This window comes from Sapajus apella, unplaced genomic scaffold (assembly GCF_009761245.1).
Source record: "Sapajus apella isolate SASKATOON/1434 unplaced genomic scaffold, GSC_monkey_1.0 scaffold35, whole genome shotgun sequence".
Taxonomy (NCBI): domain Eukaryota; kingdom Metazoa; phylum Chordata; class Mammalia; order Primates; family Cebidae; genus Sapajus; species Sapajus apella.
This window is the reverse complement of record NW_022436975.1, coordinates 16,872,984-16,897,726: the sequence shown is the minus strand read 5'-3', so window position 1 is coordinate 16,897,726 and position 24,743 is coordinate 16,872,984. Positions and strand designations below refer to the sequence as shown.

The following is a 24,743-nucleotide window of genomic DNA, read 5'->3' as shown; positions in this document are numbered from 1 at the left end:
ATAGTAAGCAATTGCTGTAATAAACCAAGGAGACTTCAGGTCAAACAGATGTATTTGTTTGACAAAATGTAAACAGAACCTTGAGCCCTGATTTTGCCAGTAGTTATTCCCTTTCCAATTAGCCTAAGATGTCTCTAATGTTAACTTTAAAAAAAGGTAGAATACAAAAGCAAGGACAGTACTCCCTGCTCAGGACAAAAGTCTTTTTTAGTGGGGTTTCTAATACGGAGGTTGTTCTGGAAATTGTTGCCTGAATGTGGCTAAGCAGCCTACAAAACCGTGAGTACCGAGAACCCAAAATACTTTCCAATCCTATTTGTTTGGTGATGGTAACAGCGTGGGCCTGAAGATATGTTTGTATCTTAACTCTAAGCCCTCTTTCAAATGGAGCCTCACTCAGCCCAAGAAACAGACATGTATTTGATAGAGAAGGAAATGCTAAAGATTCCTTCCTGAGATTCATAACACCACTTACATCACACTGGATCATTTCCTAAGTGCTTTCACAGGTCATATACATTGTTTGATACTATTAATAGGTGCCCATTTTAAGAAAGGTAACCTGTTAGGTGTGATCATGTGACTTCTGCCAAGCATGAACATCAGTCATGAGGGTCACAAATCTGGAACTGGAATCCCAGTGATCTGCTACCAAATTATGTCCTTCTTGATCCCAGTTAAATAAAAAGGCTGAATAAGCAAGCAAATTGTTAATAGCAAAGGGAACCCCTCATAGCCAGACAGTCCCCGCAGTGGCCTCTGGTCTTGGAAGCAGGGCAGTCCCTCTGCCTGCCTTCTGGGCCCACTGCACCAAGCAGATCATGGCTTTGCACGAATTCCCAGTATCCACAGTGGATCTTCTCGGTGGAATGTTTCAACTTGCTCGTGGAGGTCACAGCGAGGCCCCCATACTCTCTTTTATAGACATACATTCTCCCCTCATTTTGTTGAAGTTTTCTTTTTCATATGAGCAGCCAAGGCTTACTAAATTGCCGTCAACTAACTAGTAGGGCCTCTGGTCTGCAAGATCCTCTGCTTTCCTGCAGAGCAAGTGTTCCTTTGCTATTTACAACATGCTGTTGCTAAGAACAGTCTTGCTCTCTGCTGAGTAATGCTGAGTGGCCTGTCCCACACACAGGTGAGAATAGAAAAGCCCCTATCTGAATGAGTTGTGTCATCTAGTGCAGATTCTTCTACAAGCATACATACACACCCTTGGGGCCCCAACACTCACGATTGGACAGGCTATGGTGCTGGTAGCATTCCCCTCTGCTGCCCCCCTCTGGCAGGGCACCTCTCCCACGTGGGCTCTCCTCCCAGGCCTCAGGTCTCCCTGGAGATCAGCCAGCCACCCCTTCACAGGGCCCCCAGCACCCACCAAGCCTCCCATGCCCCCAGTGGCTCTGCTCCTGCTTCTTCCACAGCCTTTTAGGAGCCTATAGAAACTTTTCTATATTTCTCCAGAACCATAAATGCTCTGTTGTCAAAGGGAAGCTACCAGAGGGCATCAGTGGGAAACTGTTCAACACCCTAGCCACACACCCTGGTCAACTGGCCCCTGTTGCCGAAGCCCCAGTGCTGTTGAGCAACAACAGTGCGACCCCAGCAATCCTTCGACCCTCCTCTGGGGAATCCTCCATTCTCCCAGGGCCAGGCCTCACCCCCAGATGCGAAGTGGAACAACTCACAGAGCCAGGTTAAAAGGATGAGCCACGAAGTAATGAGCTGGGGCCCTGAGCAAGGTATCTCTGACCTGGGACACGGTCCCAGCCCTGCCGCAGAGCCGATCAGAGCTGGACAATCACAGGACTGGGTGGGAGGGCAGGCAACCAGTGCTGCCCCACAGGCCCCCTGCCCTGGGCCCTGGGCATGAACATCCAGCAAATGACCCCAAAAGCCTCCTCTGCAATTTTCTTAGCAGTCTGAGCAAAATATTCAAATGAATAAATATTCAATTCAGCACTTCTTAGTTCTTAAACTTAAAAAGAATAAAAAAGTTGGGTGCCAGGATTTCAATCCTAAAGCAAGGCTAACCCACCATTCCATATGACTGTGGTGCCCTCTGGTGTTCAGGAATAAAGGAACTGTAAACAGGAGTTTCAACTTCAAAATATTTCTCACCCCAAATCACCCTTGATTTTCCATGTCCCTGATGCCTGTCCCCCAGCCCCTAAGATGACGAGAGTTGCTGAGAAAAACACTCCTGGAAACATCCGGGTGGGGCAGGTCATGTCTGGAGGCCGCCCTCTGGGTGCTTTCTTCTGAAACTGGAGTTTTGCAATAGCATCCCAGAGCTCGTCTGTTGGGGGATTTATATTACAACCTACAAAAATCTGTTTTTTTGTAAGCCTTCTGTCTGAAGCGAGAAACGTTGGAGCAGCTGCGGAAATTCTGAGATCTCCACTCCATCCACTCCTTGGCTGGGTCAAGACAAAAGACCCCTGAGAGATCCAGGTAGCGAATGACAACAAAAACCCAGGAACCAGCCAGAGACAATCGGCCAGTTCAGCAGCAGTGAATAAATGCTGCTGCGTGCTGCTGGGGGAATGCCAAGGCTAAGAGTTGTCCTCTACCTCTCAGAGCACGTCAAAGAGTTCCCAAAATGTCAGATCTCTGCCAGGCTTTCCTTGGCCGGTTCACTGGGGTGTTTTATTTAAACACAGATATGCTTTCCAATTTGAAAAGGTTCTCCCTGCGTCACGCTGAACAGCTCTGACCCACAGGGACATCTGCGTTTACAACCCCTGATTGCCACTTGCAAGGGAAAGCATGAAGTATGACCCACAATACTTGGCACCTAACGGGAAGGACCAGAACGTGGTAAAGAAAAGACATGTTGGAGGTACCAGGAAGAGGGAAGGTCCCCTGGGAGCAGACAGGGAAAGGTAAATGCTGACCTTCCCTTTGCCATTCACGGGAAAGAACTTCTGTGTCCTCCTGCCCAAACGTGAGGCTGGGGCGGGGTTATTGGTTTCTCCGGGCTACCTAAAGAGGTACCGCAAACTGCGTGACTTAAAACAACAGGAATGTCTTCTTCTGCAGGTCTGGAGGCCAGAAGTCTGCAGTCTAGGTGTCTGCAGGGTTGGTCCTTACCAGAGCTCTGGGGGGAGTGTATCCCATGCCTTCCTCTTAGCCTGTGGTGCTGCCAGCAATCGTTGGTGTGTGTCACCATGGTGTGCCTCTGATGTCACATGCTGTTCAGCCCTGGGTCTGCGTCTTCACATGGTGTTCCCCACTCTGTGTGTATCTCTCTGTATCTCTTCTCCTTGTCTAAGGAGGACTCCAGCCGGATTAAGGACTCACCCTACTCCAGTATGGCCTTATCTTAATTTAGGTCCTAATTACATCTTCACAGACCCTGCTTTGAAATAAGGCCACATCCACAGGTACCAGAGATTAGGACATCTCTCTTTTAGAGGCACAACACATTCAATTCACAATAGGACTCTAAAATTGGGCACAGTTGAAGGTTTTATTTAGGCCTAGTCAGTGGTGCTGGGAAATGTTTAATAACTAGATTTCCGGGGCCTGGGGGACATTAGTGGAGGCAAGCTCTGGTTTGTAATGTTTGCCGATTTCCCTCCCAGGCCTATTTCAAGCTATCAACAAAACTCCTGAAAAGTCACCAGTGTGTGGCTGTCTTTCATTGGTACTAACCATGCCCTTGGGCCTATTTTATGAAAAACGTCAATAGCTGAAAGGAGTTATTTACTACAGTTTTTATGCATATTTCGTATTATTGAGGACAAGATGCCCTGACAACTTTTCATTATCTATGTGTAAAATGACCAATTTGTATGTAATTCAAATCCAATTTCAAATCTGAGCATACATCTGGGGGTCCCGGCAGATCTGTTTTCTGGGTCTCCATTACCCTAAAGCAGCATCGGCCTTCTCCTCCCAGCCCTTCCAGACACCTGCCTCACCTTTGATATCCCCACCACTCACAGATTTCCCATCTCCCAGGTGTGACAACTCAACCGTATTCTTTGAGGTGACCCTGGCACTCAGCTTCTACTCTCTCCATCCCAACCTTGTCATTGGCCTGGGGTCCTTCAGCACCCATGTGTCCCTCCCAGACACGGCACCCCCTCCCTTGTCTGATTTTGGATGCTCTCCACCTCTCAGATCTGAAACTCCAGCCTTGCCTCTCTGCCCATGGCTGCCACCTTGCCAACAATTCCCTTATGCATGTGGTGCTTACATCTTGATGATACCTCCGAGCTCCCCAAGCCTATCTGCTGCAACCCTTTCTCTAACCCTTTCCCTGCCCAGTGAAATCTCTGGGATCGCCATTGTAACTGCCCCCTCGTCAATATCCCTAACTCCACCCACCACCTCAGCCAACATTGGACTGACTGCATGTCCATCTGCTGCTGGGGTGAATGCTGTCACTGCAGACCCAGAGTCTCCAGTGCTAGGGGGCTACAACACTGCCCAGCACCCTCTGTGTGTCCCAGTAAGACCTTTTACCATTCTCCACCACTCCTCAGCTCTCCTGTCTCACTTTCAGCAAAAGACATCCCCACCTATATCACAAGAAAAAATATACAGAGAATACTCCCTTGTTAACAAAGTGTGTTCACATAGGGTCATTTGACCCACACACCTGGGATAGGTAGGCAGGGCAAGTGTTAGTATTCCCACTTTATAAATCAAGAAACTGAGGCTCAGGGGGGTTTCATGTACACATCAGGCAGTTATTAATGGAGCAAGGGTAGGATCATGGGTCTCCCAATTCTCAGAATCCCAGGTCAAGCAGGGCAGTGATTTTACCGGTGAGGCCTTGGTAGACAGAACAAGCTCCCATATCTCTGGACATCTTCCAGATTCTCTATCCACCTCTAGAGTGTGCTGCCTTCTCAACTATGATTCAATTGCTCTGAAGGCACCTGAAGTTTATTCACCCTTTATGCTACCAAAAAGAAAGCAGAATGATCCTGAAAGCAAGAAGCAGTTTTATTTTCCTTTCCTCTGAGAGTTGTTACCACCAATTGTGTTTCCTTGTGGAAGTGTTTGGCTGGTAGAGTATTTATCCTCAGAGTCCTTGGCTGAAACAAGACAGCTCACCCTTTGCTCCTGTGGGCTGGTTCACAGCTCAGGAGCAGACCAAAGGTCTGATCTGGAAACATCATCCCATGGAAGCCAAATGCATGTCTGGAGACCCACTATGGTGTCATGGAGGAGAATCCGCTGGGTGGATCCAGTGCTGTGGGCTTACACAGATGAGCTGATTTTCTGTAAACACATGATACGAGCCAAAGCCACTTCCTCTGGGAATGGAAGCCCTAAGTGAGTCACACTCTAGTCGATTAGGAATCTCAGCTCTTGCCTGGGCCTTCCAACAAAGGATACACACCAGAAGGAATCTGCTTCTGTCAATATAAAAAGTACTTCCCTAACCCAGTTTCTCTTCCAGTCCCTTTCTTTGTTTGTGTTGCATCCACGTGGTTGTACATAGAGGCAAATACGCAAAACAGGTGCTGACCTCCCGTTAGCACCCGGGCCAGCCTGTGTGCCTTCCTGCAAGGCCACCTCTGGGACGTCTTGCTCTTTGACCTGCCTGCACTGGGTCAGCCCAGGGGGCTGACACCACCCCACCCCATAAGAACTGATGTCTGCGGGGTACACCAGAAGCACTGGACTGGGACACAGATGGCTTGGCTTCTAACTGTGTGAACTTGGGGAAGGCCCATGCCCTCCTGTGTCTCTGATTCCTCCTCTGCAAAATGAGAGTTTTGCTATGGGCGAAGCTAACTGGGCAACGCTGTGAGGACTGCTTATGTTGTTATGACGAAGGGGACTCCATAGAGCAAACAGAGAGTGCTGCAGGGAGCCGAGGACAGAGGAGCCCCTTTTATACAAGATTTATTTAGGGGCTCGTAGTTAGGTTTAGAACTAGACGATGTTTTTGCTGAGCTCTAGTGGAAATGGAAAATGAGGAACAGCAATGTGTCAGGTGAAGAGAAGCAAATAAGAAGGGAAAGTCCAGGCCTGCTCGTGGGTGAATCAGCAGATACCACACACCTGCAAAGTCATTGATTCATGCACATTTTAAGCAGTTTTTATGGGCAGATTTTGAGCAGAGGTGGAACAGGATTGGACTGGCCCATGAGGCCATTTAAGTCAACCTAGGGCATTCTTGGTGGCTCTGAGGACAGTAGTTTAAAAGGATGCCTCCTAGTCTTTGCCCATGGCTGCCTCATGGGGACGCTGTCACTGTCTCCTTCCCAAACAGAGTGGGGTGATGGGAGGAACACAGAAATGTTGTGAACATTAAATAATAATATCCACACAAAGCACCAGCGTGTAGCTTTCAACAAATGCTAGCAACTATTCGTGCTCTGTGGGTCACCTCAAAGGCAAAGGAAAGGGGAGCCTTCTCCAGGATCCCCTTTGCACTAAGGTCCCACATGTTCAGGTGCACCTGTCCCAGGGCTGCCCCGAGTGTGGGCCAGCAGCCAATGATTTCAGCTCTCCTCCATCCTAAGGAGGAAGCCCCAGGGCCTGTGGGAAGCACAGCACCAGTGCTGGGAGGCAGTGGCCATACTGGTTCAGAGTACCCAGCTGAGTCTAGACTTGTGTTGAAATCCCGGCCCTGCCATTTACTAGCTTTGCTGCCTTAGACAAGCTACTTCAACTCTCTCAGCCTCAGTTCTTCATCTCTAAAATGTGCAAACATTTGTTGAGTAAATAGCTGTGGAGTAAATGGGAATAAGACTACTTTCCATATGGGGTCTTTGTGGCAATGAGGTAATAACTAGGCCAACTGATGACATGGTAGGTCAATGATTAATTTTATGTGACAACTTGACTAGGCTGCAGGGTGCCCAGATATTTGCTCCAACATGATTCTGGGTGTGTCTGCTTGGGTGTTTTGGGTGAGATGAACATCTGAATCATTTGAATCAGTTGATTGAGTAGAGCAGGTTGCTGCCCCCTTCCCCCGCTCAGTGTGAGTGGCCCTCATCTAGTCAGCTGAAGGCCTGAATAGAACAAAAAGACTGACTCTTCCTCAAGTAGAAGAGAGTTTCCTCCTGCCTGACTGCTTTGAGCTGGGGCATTGTTTTTTTTTGTTTTTTGTTTTTTGTTTTTTTCCTGCCCCCAGACTTAAACTGAAACATTGACTCTTCCTGGGTCTCAGGCATGCTGAGTGCAGATCCTGGGACTTGTCAGCCTCCATAACCACATGGGCCAGCTCCTTATTTTATATATGTATATATACAAAATACATTACACACATATATCCATCTCTCCTACTGGTGCTGTTTCTCTGAAGAACCCTGACTAATACAGTAGGTGCTTTAAAAAAAAGATCACTTTTAATGATTGCTATTTCTGTTATTTCAAAACTAAGCAAGAAACGACTTCCAAATGTAAAGCGGATTGAAATTATACTGTTTAAGAGGTAGGAGGAAATGCCAATAATGACCTAAATGCACTTACTATTTGTGTGCTGTTCAGAAGGTACATTTGATCTTCTAAAATGAGCATTTATAATAACATATGTGTGTATCAGTTGTGGCAATATCATTCCTTAAACTCTGGGAAAAACATTTTAAATTTATATCAGTAACTACCTTCTATTTATATAGCTCTCTAAAATTTAAGAATTATATTAATTGTACTATGATTTTACCAATCCTTAGTTATGATGAAATCACTGATATGCAAACCTGACTGTCTGCTAAAGAGGGTGAAGGAAGTGCTCAATGATTGCTTCTGCAGCTTACAGAGGTGGTGAGGGACTCCCATGAGCATGGGCCCAAAAGAAAGCCTTCACTACAAGATTCAGGGCACTGTGAACAGCCTCAAGATGTCAATAAGGAAAGACTCATGCCTGTAATCCCAGCACTTTGGGTGGCTGAGGTGGGCAGATCACTTGAGGTCAGGAGTTTGAGACCAGCCTGGCCAACATGGTGAAACCCTGTCTCTACTAAAAATACAAAAACTAGCCTGGCATGGTGGCAGGCTCCTGTAATCCCAGCTACTCAGGAGCTGAAGCATGAGAATCTCTTGAACCTGGGAGGCAGAGGTTGCAGTGAACAGAGATCGTGACACTGCAATCCAGCCTTGGCGACAGAGTGAGACTGTCTCAAAAAAAAAAAAAAAAAAGAAGAAAAAGAAAAGAAGAAGAAAGTACATGCCACAAAAGCACAGACTACAGGTGAAGGAGGAAGAGAAGGAGACCTCCTCACTCTAGCAGCTGGGCTTACCAGCAGAGGAAGCGGGCAGTGGTGGCAGGGGAGGGACAGAGCAAGTCCTTCGTGGCCCATGATTCTGGAGATGAGCTAATTTCCGACAACACGATTATGCCTTGAAGTGATTCATAAGAAAAAATGCAGTCAGTAGAAATGGTATGTTTAGTTCCTTTAAAGTTCTAGGTAGGAATAAAGGACATAGGTCTCCAGAGGTTTTTATTATGGCCTTGTACAGGCCATGACTTTGAAGAGAAAGGAAGATGTAGGAGGTGGACTGTTGGCCCGAGATGGTGTCAGAGGACACAGCTGATCTTCTGGCGATTACTCTGAGCTACCAGACATCAATAGCCATCAAGAAGCATCATGAAGACTACCAAGGCTATCAAATAACCTGGCTGGCAGAAGACTCACCTCCTAATGAAGACTTTCAACCGAAATCTGAGTTGGAGAGGAAGACAGGCTCCATTACATTTATACTATGAAGGGTAATAAAGGATAAAATACCCAACATTTCTTAGAAAACATAGCAGGAAGACTACCAGGAACAGTATTTATAGGCTCAGCTGTTTATTCACCAAGGTTTATTGAATAACAGTTGCTCTGGAGACTATAACAAATAAATGAGATCCAGGCCCCATATCAGCTGGAAGTGCCTTCTACAAAGCAAATGTCCAAGGAGCTCTCAACCACCCCTGCTATCAAACATTTCATCTCTGAGAAGGGAGAGAGATCCAGTCTTTTTAGAGGGCATCAGCAGGAAGTGATGCTGTGCCATTGCCATGGACGGTATCATTTCTGGGCCCTGCCAGAAACCCAGATGTCTCCCTTCACTCACCCTCTCCATTTAAACCATGCCTGATCAGTTAATCAGGCCTCATCACGTCTCCTTTTGAAAGCTCTCTCAAGTCCACTCTCTCCCTCTGTTTCTTGAATAGAGGTAGTGAACTTGGTCACTACCCTGCCCGCCTCCTAACTGACAGTTCTTTCTCCAGTCTTTCTCTGGTCCCCAGACACTATATTCCTTTAAAATGCGAATGTTATACCATTACTACCCTGCTGATAACTCTTCAAACTTGCCCATTGATCTTTAGCTAGTCCAGCCTCTTAGCAGGGCCAGCCCCTTGGACTTGCCTCTGCCTCTTCCTTCAGTACCATCTCTTCCCAACGCCTTCCTATCCACTCAAACCGTTTCTACTAATTACAGTACACTGTTTATCTCCATGAACACACCGTTCTCTCTGTCCTCTGAGTCTTTACACATGCTGTTCCCTGTCTGAAGACATTCTTCTACTCCCTTCACCCTGGTCTCCCAATCCGACCTGGCTCACTCCTTCAGCACAAAGAGTCAACATTTTTTAAATGTCAGGAGAATGTCACAAATGATGGAGGTAGGAAACAGACAGAAGAAAGCTGTGGCCCCTGTGAAGCAGGAACCCTGGAGGAGGCCACATGAGGAGTTCAACTATCAGAAAAGCTGAAAAAATTGCATGAGCAAGACCATGTAGGCAAGAAAAGTACTGGGCAAGCTGGAAAATTGAAGGCAGACAGATCCACCTGGTGTATAAGAGCTGGGGAAGAGTGGGTGAATGAGTAGCCAAGGGGAGAGGCTAGGTCAGTAAAGCTAGACAAGGGAGAGGCCTTGAAAACCAGGCAAAGGAGTTTAGTCCTCATTTTATAAACAACGGGAAAAACTTGAAGCTGGGTAGTGCCAGTTTCTATTTTAAAAAGGTGTGGCCAACGAGTGCAGAGGAACGGGGTTGTCGAGGTGAGTGACCTTAGAGGAAGATTAGGAGATGGGGCTCAGACCAGGGTAGCAGCAGGCAGAACTGACCGAGGCGGTGGATTCGGAAAAGATGTGGAGATCTAACCCCCTAGGCTCAATGCTCAATCACTGAATGCAGCGGAGAGAGTGACCCAGGAATCAGAGGGGACTTGAGATCCTTGCCAGAGAAACTGAGAATATGGCAAGGCCCATTGACTGAGGTGGGAATCCAAAGCAGGAGCAAGTTTGGGGAAGATACTGATTAGCTTTAGAACATGTTGACTTTAGGGTGTAGGCTCTAGAAGCCCACATGCACAATTAAAATCAGACACAGCCCTGGTTTCAGCGTGCAGAGCTGTTCACAGAAACCACCTGTTAGAGTTTGTTTTATCCTTCCTGGTGTCCTTATGTTTCCATGACTCCTTTTTTCATATCCCAATGAAGTAATGTGAATTGTTTGCTTTGCACACCAAGAACGAATTGTCAAAGCGCAGGGAGAGTGGACCTGAGTGCCGATGAGTGGGAGAAGAGTGGTTGTGCCAGGGCCAAAATTTTCACTAGGAAATTGTTTTGCTCCCTAAGTTTGTGTCAAGCAGTCATATTCTGTTTCTCTTCCTTTCAAGATCCCTCCCAAGTCCCAGCATTGACCTGCCCTCATGAGCAACCTGAACACTGAGGACAACACTGCTTCTTCGCTCGGAGCCCCTGGGGCACTTTGAAGTTCACAGCGCGCACATTTTTCACATAGTTATGTAGTTTCTTCTTTGCTTTTGAACTGTTTGCAGGTGTGCATCTTGTCTCCTTAACTAAATTCTTAACTCTTAAAGAGCCCAATTTACGTCAAACATTTTATTTTGCAGTTGTCAGCGTGCCTAGTAAAGTCCCAAGTGCATATCAAGTTTTCAACAATACAAACTGGATTGAAACTCATTGAATTTATTTGGTGTAGAAAGGAGAGTGGAAAACAACCTCCTTGAAAGGACATGGTATGAGAGGTATCTCCTCTAATACCATGAGAGGTTGATGAGGGGAGAGAGATAGCATCAGTTCCTACCATGTAGAGGAACCTATCCTAACATTAACAAAGGCTTCCCAGGCCAGGCACAGTGGCTCACGCCTGTAATCCCAGCACTTTGGGAAGCTGAGGTGGGTGAATCACAAGGTCAAGAGTTCAAGACCAGCCTAACATGGTAAAACCCCGTCTCTACAAAAATTAGCTAGGTGTGGTGGCATGCGCCTGCAATATCGGCTACTCAGGAGGCTGAGTCAGGAGAATCACTTGAACCCAGGAGGCAGAGGTTGCAATAAGCCAAGATGGCACCACTGCACTCCAGCCTGGGTGACAGAGCAAGACTCCGTCTTAAAAACAAAAAGAAAAAAAGAAAAAAAAAAGGCTTTCCCTCTCTTGTAATAATAATGATTTTGCATTCTAAATATACTTGAAAGGACGAGAATATTGGTCTTCTAGTTGCCAAGTAAGTTGTCTTCTCCACTGGCTAAAATGTCTGTTTTCCTGAGGCCACCTTTTGTGATCAATAATACTGGTAATATAAAATATGGACCTTGTCATTCATAGTGAATTACACGCCATAGCACTCTGCAGCATTCAGATGGCAAGACTGAGAGTGAATCTTTCAATTCCTATTGGTTAGAGCTCCATTTGTGTGGCCATCATGATGTTCCAGCAACTTAAAAGGAGGGTATGCACGACTCAGCTCGTGACATTTTCCCCAGGCAGAAGAGATGGGAAAACCCCAAGTATTACAGTGGCCAGATTGTGTACTTGTCATATTGGAGGAAGATGTCTATGGGAGAAGTGAGGAGAGGAGGTAGGAAGCTCATTTTGTAGATTGATGAATCCCAAAGATTTCAGGGGCTGTCCTGACACCAGTGCCTGGCACTCCACCATCTATGTCATTCTTTAATATGGATGCCGCTCCCCAGGATGCTTATAGGGCAGTGGAATAATGGGACCATAACTTGTAGCTTTCAGTAGGAGACACAGTTAAGAATAGGAGGAGGAGTGGCTTGAAAGGAGGATGAGTGGATCAGGTGATAGATATCCTAAAAGCTCGAACTTGACCACTGCACAATCTATGCATCTTTAAAAATTGCACTTGTATCCCATAAATTTATACAAATACAATAAAAATTAGAGCACAGCGAGTTCTACTCTCTAGAGCAGCATGAAGCATGCCTCCGGAGGTCAGCAAAGATGAGGGGAAAAGACACTAGAGTACTTGCTTTACAGCTGTGCCAAGTAAAGACACTAGAGTACTTGCTTTACAGCTGTGCCAAGTACTTGACTCCCCGTGCATTTTAGAGCATACCTTCCCCCTTCTGAGGTTCCCACGGGATAGCAGCGTAAACAGCAGGAGAGCTCCTTCTCAGCCCTGGTGGCACCAACGCCCCTTGGCTCTGTGTCACATTCCTTCAAAGACTTCATGGGCCTCAGGTTACAAAGGCCCTGTTGCACAATTCTTGGGAGGGTGGGCATGGGGCTGGGCTGGAATGACAGGCAGTGTCCTGCGCGTGTCGGAGATCCAGCGTGGCCACCTGCCAAGGCGCCTCAGGGGACAGCAGCAAGAGGAGACTGTTTTCTCAGGATCTTCGAAGAGGTAGCTTCCTTTTGCTTTTTTCCTTCCAAGCCTCTTAAATAAGATTTGTCAAGGCTACATTTTCTCTGATAATTCAAGAGAAAATATTTCAGAAGTTTACTTGGCCTACCTGGATTTCATTTTACTGGAGAGATTTGAAACTTCAAAACCACAGTGAAGAATTCTGAAACTAAAACTCCTTTTATCCCTCTGTTTTTCACAATTATCTTTCTCCTGTAGTAATACACTGCAGTGTGTGCAAAATTACTCAATACATTACACAACTTTTAAAATTAATATGGAAGCTGAAAGGTATTACAACAGCACTGTTTAAAGCCTATGCCATGATGGAATGCTCTTTCTTATGCTCTTTCTTGTTGGCAATTTTTTCATAATTCTCTTTTATTAAAGACAATCTGCATGCAAAATCAGAAACATATGGAAAATCCTTACAAGAAGCACACTCCTCAGTTGGCAAAAAAATCAATCTAATGGCCTAGAAAATACTTATCAGATCTTTCTAAGGCTAATGATGGAGTTGATGACTATAAAAATTAGGTCTCTATTTATATTTTTTAAATTCTTCATTTCCTTTTCTTTTAGAATTTGGATCTTTGGGATGATATTAATACATTTGAAATAAATTTAATTGGAAAAACCCTGAGTACCTGCACACAGGGACTGCCTGGGCTCAACTTGCACATTAACTAGGGATGCAAGGCATAATATGTATGGTTTCACATATAACAAACCCTGCACAAGTCTAAGGAGGATTCTTAATTCTCACGTTAATTCCAAATAGAATATTATCCCTTATTCATGGGATAAGTCAGAAAAGGCTCATATAGAAGATGTATTAAGTAATAAAGGTAGGTTTGTTACCATGGATGGGTATAATAGCCAGCCCCACACCTGCCAGATAAAGTGTTTACTCATCTGTACATTCAAAGGTGTACACACACACATTCATAACCAAGGTATTATCTACCCAAACTGGAAAAGACAAGGCTCCAGGAAGACTGTATATTTTTTATCAAGTAAAAATCTGATAAATTATATAAAATTTTTTAAGAAAAAAAAGATTACTTCTAATCAGCCCTCAATGTACAGCAGATGGTCAATTTCCCTGGATTTATTTTCACTGCTATCTCAGTCTTTTGGGCGGGGTCTTCGGTACTTTCACTTGTCCTTGACCAAAGATTATTTTGCATGCAGCTGCATACAAAATAAGATAATATCTGCTTTTATTAATAACCACACCAAGGTGATAAAATATTTCCTCCTTTTAGAATATTCTTAATTCAAATATGAACGAATACATTCATTCATTGTGGGGCAGAGTGTATTGGAGAGGACACCAGGCTAAGAGTGAGGGGGCTTAAATTTAGTCCCCAGTGCTATCAACCTTAGCCAAGACACTTAACTTCTCTGTATGGTTTCTTCTTCTGGAAATGAAGCTGTGGAATGGATGATCTTCTAGTTCCCATCCAACTCTAAAATTCTCCAGTATGTGACAGATGCAGCAGCATGTGACTAACACAAGGGTCAGGGAACGTTACAGTCAATAAATGCAAGTGGAGATGAGTTAAGACACTCTGTGTTTTGTGCGTATTATTTGAGGTTCAGCTTAAACTTAGTTTTCAATGGCTATCAGTAAACAAAACCTAAAAACTGGACCAATGAGACTTTAATGTTCAAGGTCTTAAGTGGTTATGATTAGATCATAACCCAATTGTGAAAACCACAGTGACTTCTGTAGACAGAAGTTGAATGTGTGTTATAAAGTTAATGTGCAAGTGTATTTTGTTTTTATGTGGGTCTCTCAGTTTTACATGCTTTGAGGGCTATTACTACTTTCACAGAGTGTGAGAGTATTGGCCTCGCTGCTGTGATGTATTTATTTGTGATGTGTTGGAGCCAATGAGAGTTAGAATTGTGTCCTGTGGATAGAGATTCCATCTCCTCCTCTTGTTGACGGTTGTTGGGGTCCCATGTGGGTAACTGACAGAACATGGACCTGTCAGAACATGGACTGGTGCTCCCAGTGAGGGAGCATCATCAACTCTGATCTTGCAGGCAGAGCTCAGTGTGCCTGCCTGAGCTGTCCTGTGCCCTGACTCTGGGGTGGCAGTGTGCTAAGACCCAAGGGAGTCCACATGGGGATGAGTCAGGGCCTGGTGCCGGCCCCGTGCTCCGCCCCACTGGTAAACAGTTCTTTGCCGTCACTCAGAGCCTCTCAGGGCCCCAAGACGCCAGGAAGAAACAAGTATTGTAGAAGCCAAAACCCCAAGGCAAGGTAAAGAAAACAGAACTGTCCGCATCCCCAGCAATGATTTCACTGGCAGGAGTTGCTGGGGGCAGCATGGGGTATATGGTTCCAGCAGAACTGTTTTACTTACTTCTCAACCAAAAGGTCCTTCTCTTTTATTGTTTATAGGGGTGGCCTTCTGCCTTTCAAGACCTGAACTTTCAAAACTTGACGTTAGAATCAATCCTGGTTGCTAACCCATAATACAACTTTTTGCATTTATTACTTTTGTTTGTTTTTGTACTGGCTTCTATTAAAATACTTCCTTCAGTTAATTTACCTTTGTTTACTCTTCCCTGTCATTCCAGGGAGAAGCTATTGGAAGAAAAACCCTCTGAATAGAAGTATATCACCAGCAACACATGTGGACTACAGCCTCGGAAATGTCCTCATGGTCCGGCTTCATAAAAAGCAGCCTGGCTGTTGGCAAGATGTGCCCAGCTCTGCTTCTGCTCATGTGGAATGTAACATTACCCTAATGCAGCTGGGGCACATGCTGTCTGTGCTTATACTGTTCTTCCTAAGCTTGGTGACACACTCACCTTGAGGTCTCTCCTCTTTTTCCTTTAGGCACCGGCAAGTCCTGTTCTGAGCTTAGCAATACCACGTACCTGAACTGGTGGCATGTCTGGCTGATCCCTTATGGCTCCCTCCAGTAGCGTCCCACCTCGGCTATTAATAGTAACTGCACCTCCTGCTATTCTCCTTCCTGGTTGCCAAGGACAAACCTGGGCTGGATATTATGATGTCACAGAGTGGAATCCTCACTTCTCCCTATGGTCCAGCTAAGGCCCTCCTGGATGGCACTTCCTCTCCTGCCCAGGGTGGGAGGTTGGGAAGGACATTCCCCTAATTTCCACTTGCTCTGCCATTCAAACCCTCAGGAAAGAATGCCCTTGCAGGTCATAAACTGATCTGCAGAATTATAGGATCTTAACTGTGGGGAGAGACCTAGAAGACCAGCTAGTGACCAGATTCTCGTCTAACTCCCTCTTTTTACTGATGAGGAAACTGATGAGGAAACGTAGTGAAGTCGTAGAGTTGATTCTGGAGCCCAGGTGCCCTCAGTGTCAGCCCCTGCCATTCTGACCATGCTGCCCTCAGATCTTGGTCTACTCTCTGGAGCTTGTCAACATCACAGTTTTCTGGTAGGCAGCTCATCAGACAATTTTTACTGGAATCCACCCACAAGAGACCATTTGGATAATGTACATTATGGAAGGAGAACAGAGTCTCAGTGAAGATCATTAGTTTCCCAACAATGTAGGTGCCAGGAGTAGCTGGCTCTGGTCCTAGCCCAGACTCAGAAATCCTGAGCCACCACACCAATTCTAGATTTACAAGTAAGATGACTTCTGAGTAACTAATATTTTCCTTGAGATTTGATGATAAGCAGCAAAGCTCAAATAAAAGTCCAGAGTTATTGTTGGCAGGGTGAGGTGGCTCATCCCTGTTATCCTAGCACTTTGAGAGCCCGAGGTGGGAGGGTCACTTGAGCCCAGGAGTTTGAGACCAGCCTGGGGAATATAGTGAGACCCATCTTTACAAAAAATACAAAAATTAGCCAGGCCTGGTGGTGCATGCCTGTAGTTCTAACTACTCAGGAAGCTGAGCAGGGAGGATCACTTGAGCCCAGGAGGTCAAAGCTGCAGTGAGCCGAGATGGCACCACCGCACTTCAACCTGGGTGGCAGAATGAGACCTTGTCTAAAAAACACACATGCACAAAAACAAAAACCAGTATTAACTACAGTGCTATACCAGTTTCTAGTGTTGAGGAGGGGACAGGCAGGAGCAATCTATAAAGAAATAGACTCTCACTGGAACTTCGTTCTTCATTCTTTCATACCCTTCACTTTTTCTAGACACTAAGCCCATACGGTACAAAAAAAAAATTATCTGTATTGCATGAGATGATGTATCTGTGAAATCAGAGAATTGTGCTTTAAGAATTTCACAAGAGGAGAACATATATTGGGCTTTTATAATACCAACAACTAACCTTTTACATCATGCTTCAGCATTTACAAGCCATTTTCACATCACTCTCTATAATCTTCACAACTTGGTGAGATAAACAGAGTGTTATTTTTGGTATAATTTTATGGATGAGAAAATTATAGCTTAGAGAGGTTTTGTCTTGCACGAGATCACAAAGCTAATTAAGTGGAAAGGTTACTTAACATTAACTACAAACCAGATCTTCCACCAAGCCTTTTCCCCACCACAGGCTTCCCCGGTTGGGAAGAAGTTGTCATTTAGTCCCAGAACACACTTGGAGACCACAGCCTTAAGTAACCCTGAATAACAAGGAAGAAGGGATTCCCATAGGTCATAAATACCGCTGTACTGACTTCTTAAATGGCTACGTAAAAACTTAGAGAAATGGTTAATGGATACTGATTTTAAACTTTAAAATAATATAAGTATTGCCCTTGCATTCAACAATCTCAAATCTGTGAATTTTCCTAAGAGAACCATTATGGATATGAAAAATATTTAGCTACCAGAGGTTTTTTAAATCATTATTTATAACAGAAAACAAATGAAAAGCTCAACATTAGAAAAGTGATAAAATGGATTATTCTGAACTCATGAAAATAGTCAGTTTCCCACACTTTAATTATTCATGTGGCATCTTCAGAAAATTGCCATCTGCACTAATATTTACTTAGCATCTTCCTTTAAATTAATTCACATATTTTATTGAAATAAAATTATTTAAAGGTAATTTTTAATCATTAACATATGTAGAAATACAGTATTAGTTGCCTTAAATGTTAGATAACAATAAAAACAAATACAATCAAAACAAAGTAACATTATTAATGCATTAATTTGGTCCCAGTACCTTTAAGAAAACATATGACTATCACAATTAATACCCTTTGCCATCACAAATTTCACCTTTCTGCATTAAAAATCTCTTTTTTCACCACTGATCTATAACAGGTTCAATGGAAAAAAGAAATTCAGTGGTCTGATTTCAAATCACAGTTAGATATATTTATGCATACTTTGCATACTAAATCAGTACTTCTCAAAAGTTGTTTGAAAGGTCACCTTGCTTAGAACAGGATATTCCCCTGGCAGGACATGCAGGGATCAAGACCTCTTTGCCCAAAGAAATCTTCCTCCAGCTATCATCTCAGGGTGAATAAAAATGACATCTTCCCTTGTGTTTTGTCTTGGCTGAGCGTACTCAATACTGTACTTTCTGTGGAGCTGTGGATCACGTTGCATCCCTTGACCATACGTTCCTGTGATGACACAGGTGCACACCTATAGCAGGGACAGGCAAAGCCTCACACCTGGAACACACAGAGGCTTCAGGCCCCCATGGCAGTGATGAGGGAAGCCTGCACACCTCTTCAGAAGCAGGCATTTTGCAGGCTAACTGAAAGTTATAGATATTTGTAAGTCAGAGTTCAAAGGTTTTTACTCGTTATGGAGGAGGATTTTGCAGGGCGAAATGCTAATTTTGTCAACACTTAAATTCCACTTCTAGGCAGGATTTTTCAAATTGTGCTCTACAGACCACCTGCACCAGGATCACCTACTTCATATGTATCTATTGCAGATTCTCAACGCAGCTTCCTGCATTTACTGCCTCCAAATTTCAGGGGCTGAGTGAAAGACTCGCGTTAAGTCAAGCTCCTCCAGGAGCTGTGGTGTACACAAATGCTTGAGAACAATGTTCTAGGCCAGAAGTTCCCAAACTTTACAGCAAAACAACAGAGTGCCTGGAGGACTTGTTAAAACACAGATTGCAGGTCCTGTCCATCAAGCTCCTGGTTTTGGATGCCTAGGGTGAGGCTCAAGACTTGACATTTTTAACACGTTCCTAGACCTGAGGAGGGAGACCAGATTTTGAGAACTACTGCACTTGGACCAGAAAACTGAGGAGATTCTAAAGGCATTTCCAAAGGCCTAGGAAATGGAGTTTGGACCTTGAGTCTTTATGTCTTCAGAAAAGATTGGTACAGAAAGGAATTTTGTTCTCATTTTGCTTTTGGTTTTTGTTCTTTAATTAGGATTTTTCCTACAAATAATTGTTATTGTTCTGCTAAAATGCTTGTAGTCTACGTCTATCCATCCAGGATTCTTCAAGGCTAATCTGAATCACTTTTCCTTATTCTGTACCATTTAAAATATGGAAATCTTAATGAATGAACACAATTGATGTCTGACTTTTCAGAAGCCTACATTAATTTGATTTCAATGACCTACTGGAAACCAGTGTCAGCCTAACAACAACTACCAGAGCTAAACCTACAAAGTAGGTAAGGAATATAAACAGAGTAAGTGCTAGAGAGTTTAATTAAGCCTACTGACTCTGAAGCTGGGCTCCTTCTTAAAAGATGTTGAGAATTCAACATAATCCTGAAAAACTACATCCAAATTCAGGTCTTTTTGCCAACCAAATGACTTATGCTTAATAGAAATGAGAGCATGCCTGTAGAATCAGAAAGATCTTTCCGTTGAATCAGAAACATATTGCTAATGTTTGTAGCTGTGGGACCCACCTCATGTATACACAAAATCATAACATTTTCTCGAAACAAAGGTAGTACTATATACCTCAACAGAATTCATTTTTAAAGAGTACTAATGACATTATTAGAAGAAAATGTCAGCCAAACTGCAATAAAACATTTCCAGGCCAATAAAAGTCATTTGAATTCAATGCTCTAAAATTATTGGCTTTGAAAGGTTAAAATAATAAGTGATCACAGATCCAAGAAATACAATGCTCAAGTTCATTAGCAGAGACATTTTATGCTGTATCGTAAGTAAAGTGTAAAGGATGTACTAGTTTAGATCCTATAAAGTGATCCCTATAAGACCAGTGCCTGCCCTTTCTATGTGGCTCTTCTCTGAAGAAGAGAAAGTTATATATAGGACCAAGAACCCACACATTTTAGAAACTAAAAAAAAAAAAAGGTTATATTTGGCTTTCTGATACATTTATCTGACTCCATTCAGACATAACGGTCTGATATTTTGGAAATGCTTTAACCAAACATGAGACACACTGTGAAGACCTACATTCCCAAAGACTGCAGCTAATATTGGTCTAACTTTCCCACTGAGTCACAGTCTCAGAAAACTTTTCGACTTTTTCCATCCATGATAGAAATCTCTTCTCCTTTTCCTTACCCCCAAGTAGTCACAGTTGACAAAACACATAATGCTGTACAGATCATGCCACATACAAATGGTCTATGCTGTGGTCTGAAAGTTCTACAGATTTCTTATGTTGAAACTTAATCTCCATTGTGGTGGTATTGAGAGGTGGGGCCTTTTGCAGAGTAACTAAGTCACTCATTGTATGCGTCTGTCCTCATGCTGCTATGAAGAAATACCCAAGACTGGGTAATTTATGAAGAAAGAGGTTTAGTTGATTCAGGGTTTCACATTGCTGTAGGGGGATGCTCAGGAAACTTACAATCATAGCAGAAGACAAAGGAAAAGCAGGTACCTTCTTCACAGGGTGGCAGAACGGACTGAGAGCAAGTAAAGGAAATGCCAGATGCTTACAAACCATCAATCTCATGAGACTCACTCATTATCACAAGAACAGCATGAGGGAAACCACCTCCATGATCCAATCACTTCCCACTGGATCCCTCCCACATACATGGGGATTACGGGGATTACAATTCAAGGTGAAATTTGGGTGGAGACACAGCCAAACCAGATCACTCATGACTGGATTAGTGCCTTGTAAAAGGTCTGGAGGGAACTAGTTGAGGCCGTTTTGCTCTTCTGCTTTTCTGCCATGTGAGGACAGTGTTTGACCCTTCCAGAGGATGTGACAATAAGGCACCACCTTGGAAGCAGAGAGCAGCCCTCATCAAGGCCAGTGCCTTTGTCTTAGACTTCCTTGCCTTTAGCACTGTGAGAAACAAAATCCTGTTATATATAAATGACCCAGCCTGTGGTCCTTTACTAGAGTAGCATAAATGGATCAAGACGGTCTCCAATCTTAATTATGCCCTCAACATGGGCAGTTCTCCCATTGTCCACTGCACACTCGTTGCAAACTCTCACCAATCTCTTGAAGCCTTTCATCTGTGTCCCTCTCATTCTTAGCAGTGAGCCTCATCTCTGCAAAAATCTCAGAAGCCACTAACTATTCCCTTTTTCAATTCCAGCCCTACCCTACTTTAAATACATCCACATCTGTACCCACTCTTAACACCTTCCTGCAGCTCAGTGGAAAGGCATTCTCTTTCAGACCAAGGCTAATATCTCTCTACGTGCCCTGATGCCCATTTAATACTGCTACTTTTGAGTAGTATTCTTTTAAACTAATTATCCTTTTAAACTAATTTCTACCACAGTTTCTCTGTCTCTGTCTGTCTCTCTCGCTCTCTTTTCTGGCTCTCTCTTCTCAGCATAAAAACATTCTCGAGTCTTTTCTATTTATAAAAATACAAAACCTCCCTGAACCCCAAACCCCTCTCCCCAACACAGCTGCTTGAAGTTCTCTCTTCTATTCCAAGCTTAGCTAATGGAAAAAATAATAACAATCTGCTACATTTCCTTTCAAGCCACAAAGCCAGTGTCCAAAACAAGACAAGGAGGAGACAAAAGGACACAGGCTTGTTTATCATTTTATACTTAATCAGGTCCCTTCATGGCATCACTACCCAAAACTCTCCCAGGACTTCTGCTAGCTACAGCTAGAAGACAGACTGCCATGTCCTTGCCTCAAAGACTGTTTGCAGCATTTTAATGTAACCTTTCTTATTATAATGCTGTTACTAGGGTCTGAGACTGGAGTATATGTAGTCAGACAGACTCGGGGTTCCCTCCAATTACCTTCCAGCTGTGTTTCTGGCTCACCTCCGTGTTGGAATCACAGGAAAGTAAGCATGTGGAAGTGTCCTCTCCTCACGAGATCTTGGTGTCATCTGCACGTTCCATTGAAATCACTGGCTTCTTATTTTTACTTAGCCACCTTTGATCACCTTCCCTTTCATTTTCAGATGGATTATCCTCTGAATTCCTCCTGTGCTTAATATTCTGATAGCATTCAGAAACCTAAAGAACTCTACCTTGATGTTTTCTCTGAGCAGTTTAGGGTGAGCTCTACCCTGCTTGTTTCCATAACTTCTCCTTGATTCTAAGATTAAATTGGTTAGGAGACAACTAAGAGCTAATAACAGCTTTTTAGGAAAAGAAAACAAGAAACGTCTACCATATAAATCAAGGCATCAATTGAACATATGTTCCAATTTAAGAGACACTTTAGTGTAGAAAAAGGGGCTGCTGTTTGGAATATATGGAATACAGTATTGGCCAGACACCAGAGCCAGGCCTGTAATCCCAGCACTGTGGGTGGCCAAGGCAGGAGGATCCCTTAAGACCAGGAGCTGGAGATCAGCCCAGACAACACAGAGACACTGTGTGTTTACAAAAATTTAAAAAAATTATCTGAGCCTGGTGGTGTGCACCTGTAGTCCTAGCTACTTGGAAGACTGAGGTAAGGAGGATCACTTGAGCCCAGGAGTTTGAGGTTACAATGAGCTATGATTGCCCCACTGCACTCCAGCCTGAGCAACAGAGCAAAATCCTGTCTCAAAAAAGAAAGAAAGAAAGAATTTATTTGTGCCACATACTGTACCAAACACTCCCATAGGATAGAAAGGGACACAGTAGTACCTGCTGGAAGAACCACCCCACGGAGCGGGGAGACAAAAGTCACACACAACTCAACTGTCAATCAAGTGTGAAAACAGCATTGTTAAGACTAGTATTTTTGCAATTACAGCCTGAATTCCAATCCTTGCCCAATTTTTTCATCTATAAAGAGGAAAGAGTGATACCTTCTTAGGAAGAGTGCTGCAAGGAAGAAAGGAGACACTGACCGCAGACGTTAGCATACTTGATGCACGGTGGAAGTTCTCAATGACAAGGCAATGTGATTTTTTACTCTTATTAGCTTTATTATAGAAAAAAAATAGATGGTCTATGGATTTAAAGAAGGAAGAGATCGTGTTTTTTCGGGAGACACAAGAAAGACTTCATTTAACATGTGGTCCTTGGGAGGAGGCTTGAAGGGTGAGTGATACTTCTTTAGGGCAAGGTGGAGAGCCACATTTCCCATCTCTCTGCAATCCTGACTTAGACACCATAAGCCTGCCAGCTTGACCACCTTGAGAGTCATGGGCAGAGATGACACTTTGTACGTGTTAAAATTTATAATGTTTATAATTATACCTGGTGAACTTTTTAATTCAATAAATTCCTATTTATATTATTGCTTTGAAACAGGTAATACTTGTTGAAGGGCTATAGTGTTTATAAAATAGTCAAAAAAGCAAATCAAGGGCATTTTGAATAAGTGTTACTGTGAAATCATTTCAAAAGCATGTACTTGTTATTAATGACAGGCAGTGCATTATGTACCTCTGGCTTGCCATTCTGTCTCTGGGGTACATGTTGTAAAGGAAGAAAAGTGGGTAATTATATTTCACATGAACATCAAATTGAGTGTTCCTTCCTTGTAGTTTTGTAAAGTAAAATTGTGGCAAGATTGTCCCCAGTTAATGCCAGGAAAAAATAAAAAATAAATGTTATTTTAAAACATGTCTCTTAGAAACACAAGTAAAACTTGTTCAAGTGGTTTGCAGTCATTGAACGTAGATCAACTCCTATGAAAATGAACTCCATGAGTAAGTCAGAATTATTTTGTTATGTTGGTGTTTTGCTTCATCAAATGTTGCTTAACATGAAATTAAATATGTAGTTTCTATCAGAGTGAAATAAATATTAATGTTATTATTAGTTAATCTATTATTGGCAGACTCTAATAGCTGTTATATGAAGGGTTTTAATTCTATCTATATTCATCTTAACAGGTGCAAACTTATGGTTCAAAAAATGAACAAGTAACTTTTCAGTGTTGTTCTATAAATATAAAAGTTAATTTTTGTCTCACATGTCCGTTTTAACAATTGTCTTCAAGGTATTTATAATAAAAACACACTTGAAAGTGTGTCCTTAACGCTTGTGTATGCTGCATAAAAATGATCTAATATAGGTCACTCTAGAACATAAGATTCTAACATTTATTAGCATTCTATATCTCAATTTGATTCCCAAGCTATTTCTTTATTACAGGACTGGGACTATAATTATTGCCTTGATTTTTTTTCCTTCAACTTTTATTTTAAGTTCAGGGGTACATGTGCAGGATGCGCAGGTTTGTTACGTTGGTAAACATGTGCCATGATGGTTTGCTGCACAGATAATCCCATCACCCAGGTACTAAGCCCAACATCCATTAGCTATTCTTCCTGATGCTTTCCATCCCCACCTACCCTATCAGCAGGCCCCAGTGTGTGTTGCTCCCCATCATGTGTCCACGTGTTCTCATCATTCACCTCCCACTTATAAATGAAAACACACAGTGTTTGGTTTTCTGTTCCTGTGTTACTTTGCTGAAGATAATGGCTTCCAACTTCATCCATGTACATGCAAAGGACATAATCTAGTTCCTTTTTATGGCTGCATAGTATTCCATTGTGTATATGTACAACATTTTCTTTATTCAGATTATCATTGATGGGCATTTAGGTTGATTCCATGTCTTTACTATTGTGAATAGTGCTGCAATGAACATATGCATGCATGCATCCTTATAATAGAATGATTTTTATTCTTTTGGATAGATAACCAGTAATGCGATTGCTGGGTCAAATGATAGTTCTGCCTCTAGGTCTTTGGGGAATTGCCACACTGCCTTCCACAATGGTTGAACTAATTTACACTCCCACCAACAATGTAAAAGCATTCCTTTTTCTCTGCAACCTCACCATCACCTGTTTCTTGAATCTGTAATAATCACTTTTCTGACTGTCATAA

The 24,743-nt window shown here is 43.3% G+C and overlaps 1 protein-coding gene and 2 long non-coding RNA genes across 3 annotated transcripts in view; 2 read left to right on the top strand and 1 right to left on the bottom strand.

The window, feature by feature from the left end:
- Positions 1–12,527, bottom strand: part of DNAJC5B (DnaJ heat shock protein family (Hsp40) member C5 beta) — a 69,085-nt gene extending 56,558 nt beyond the window's left edge. Inside the window, exon 1 of the mRNA XM_032296220.1 lies at positions 12,294–12,527. The gene's annotated coding sequence lies outside the window, so the exon portion shown is untranslated. The remainder of the gene's footprint in view (positions 1–12,293) is intronic.
- Positions 12,528–14,702: 2,175 nt separating this feature from the next.
- Positions 14,703–15,365, top strand: LOC116563563. The gene is made up of 2 exons (XR_004274459.1): positions 14,703–14,856; positions 15,177–15,365. It is a non-coding gene; the product is annotated as an uncharacterized LOC116563563 (long non-coding RNA).
- A 5,315-nt stretch (positions 15,366–20,680) lies between these two features.
- Positions 20,681–22,724, top strand: LOC116563561. Its single transcript, XR_004274458.1, has 2 exons — positions 20,681–21,958; positions 22,516–22,724. It is a non-coding gene; the product is annotated as an uncharacterized LOC116563561 (long non-coding RNA).
- Positions 22,725–24,743: the final 2,019 nt, after the last annotated feature.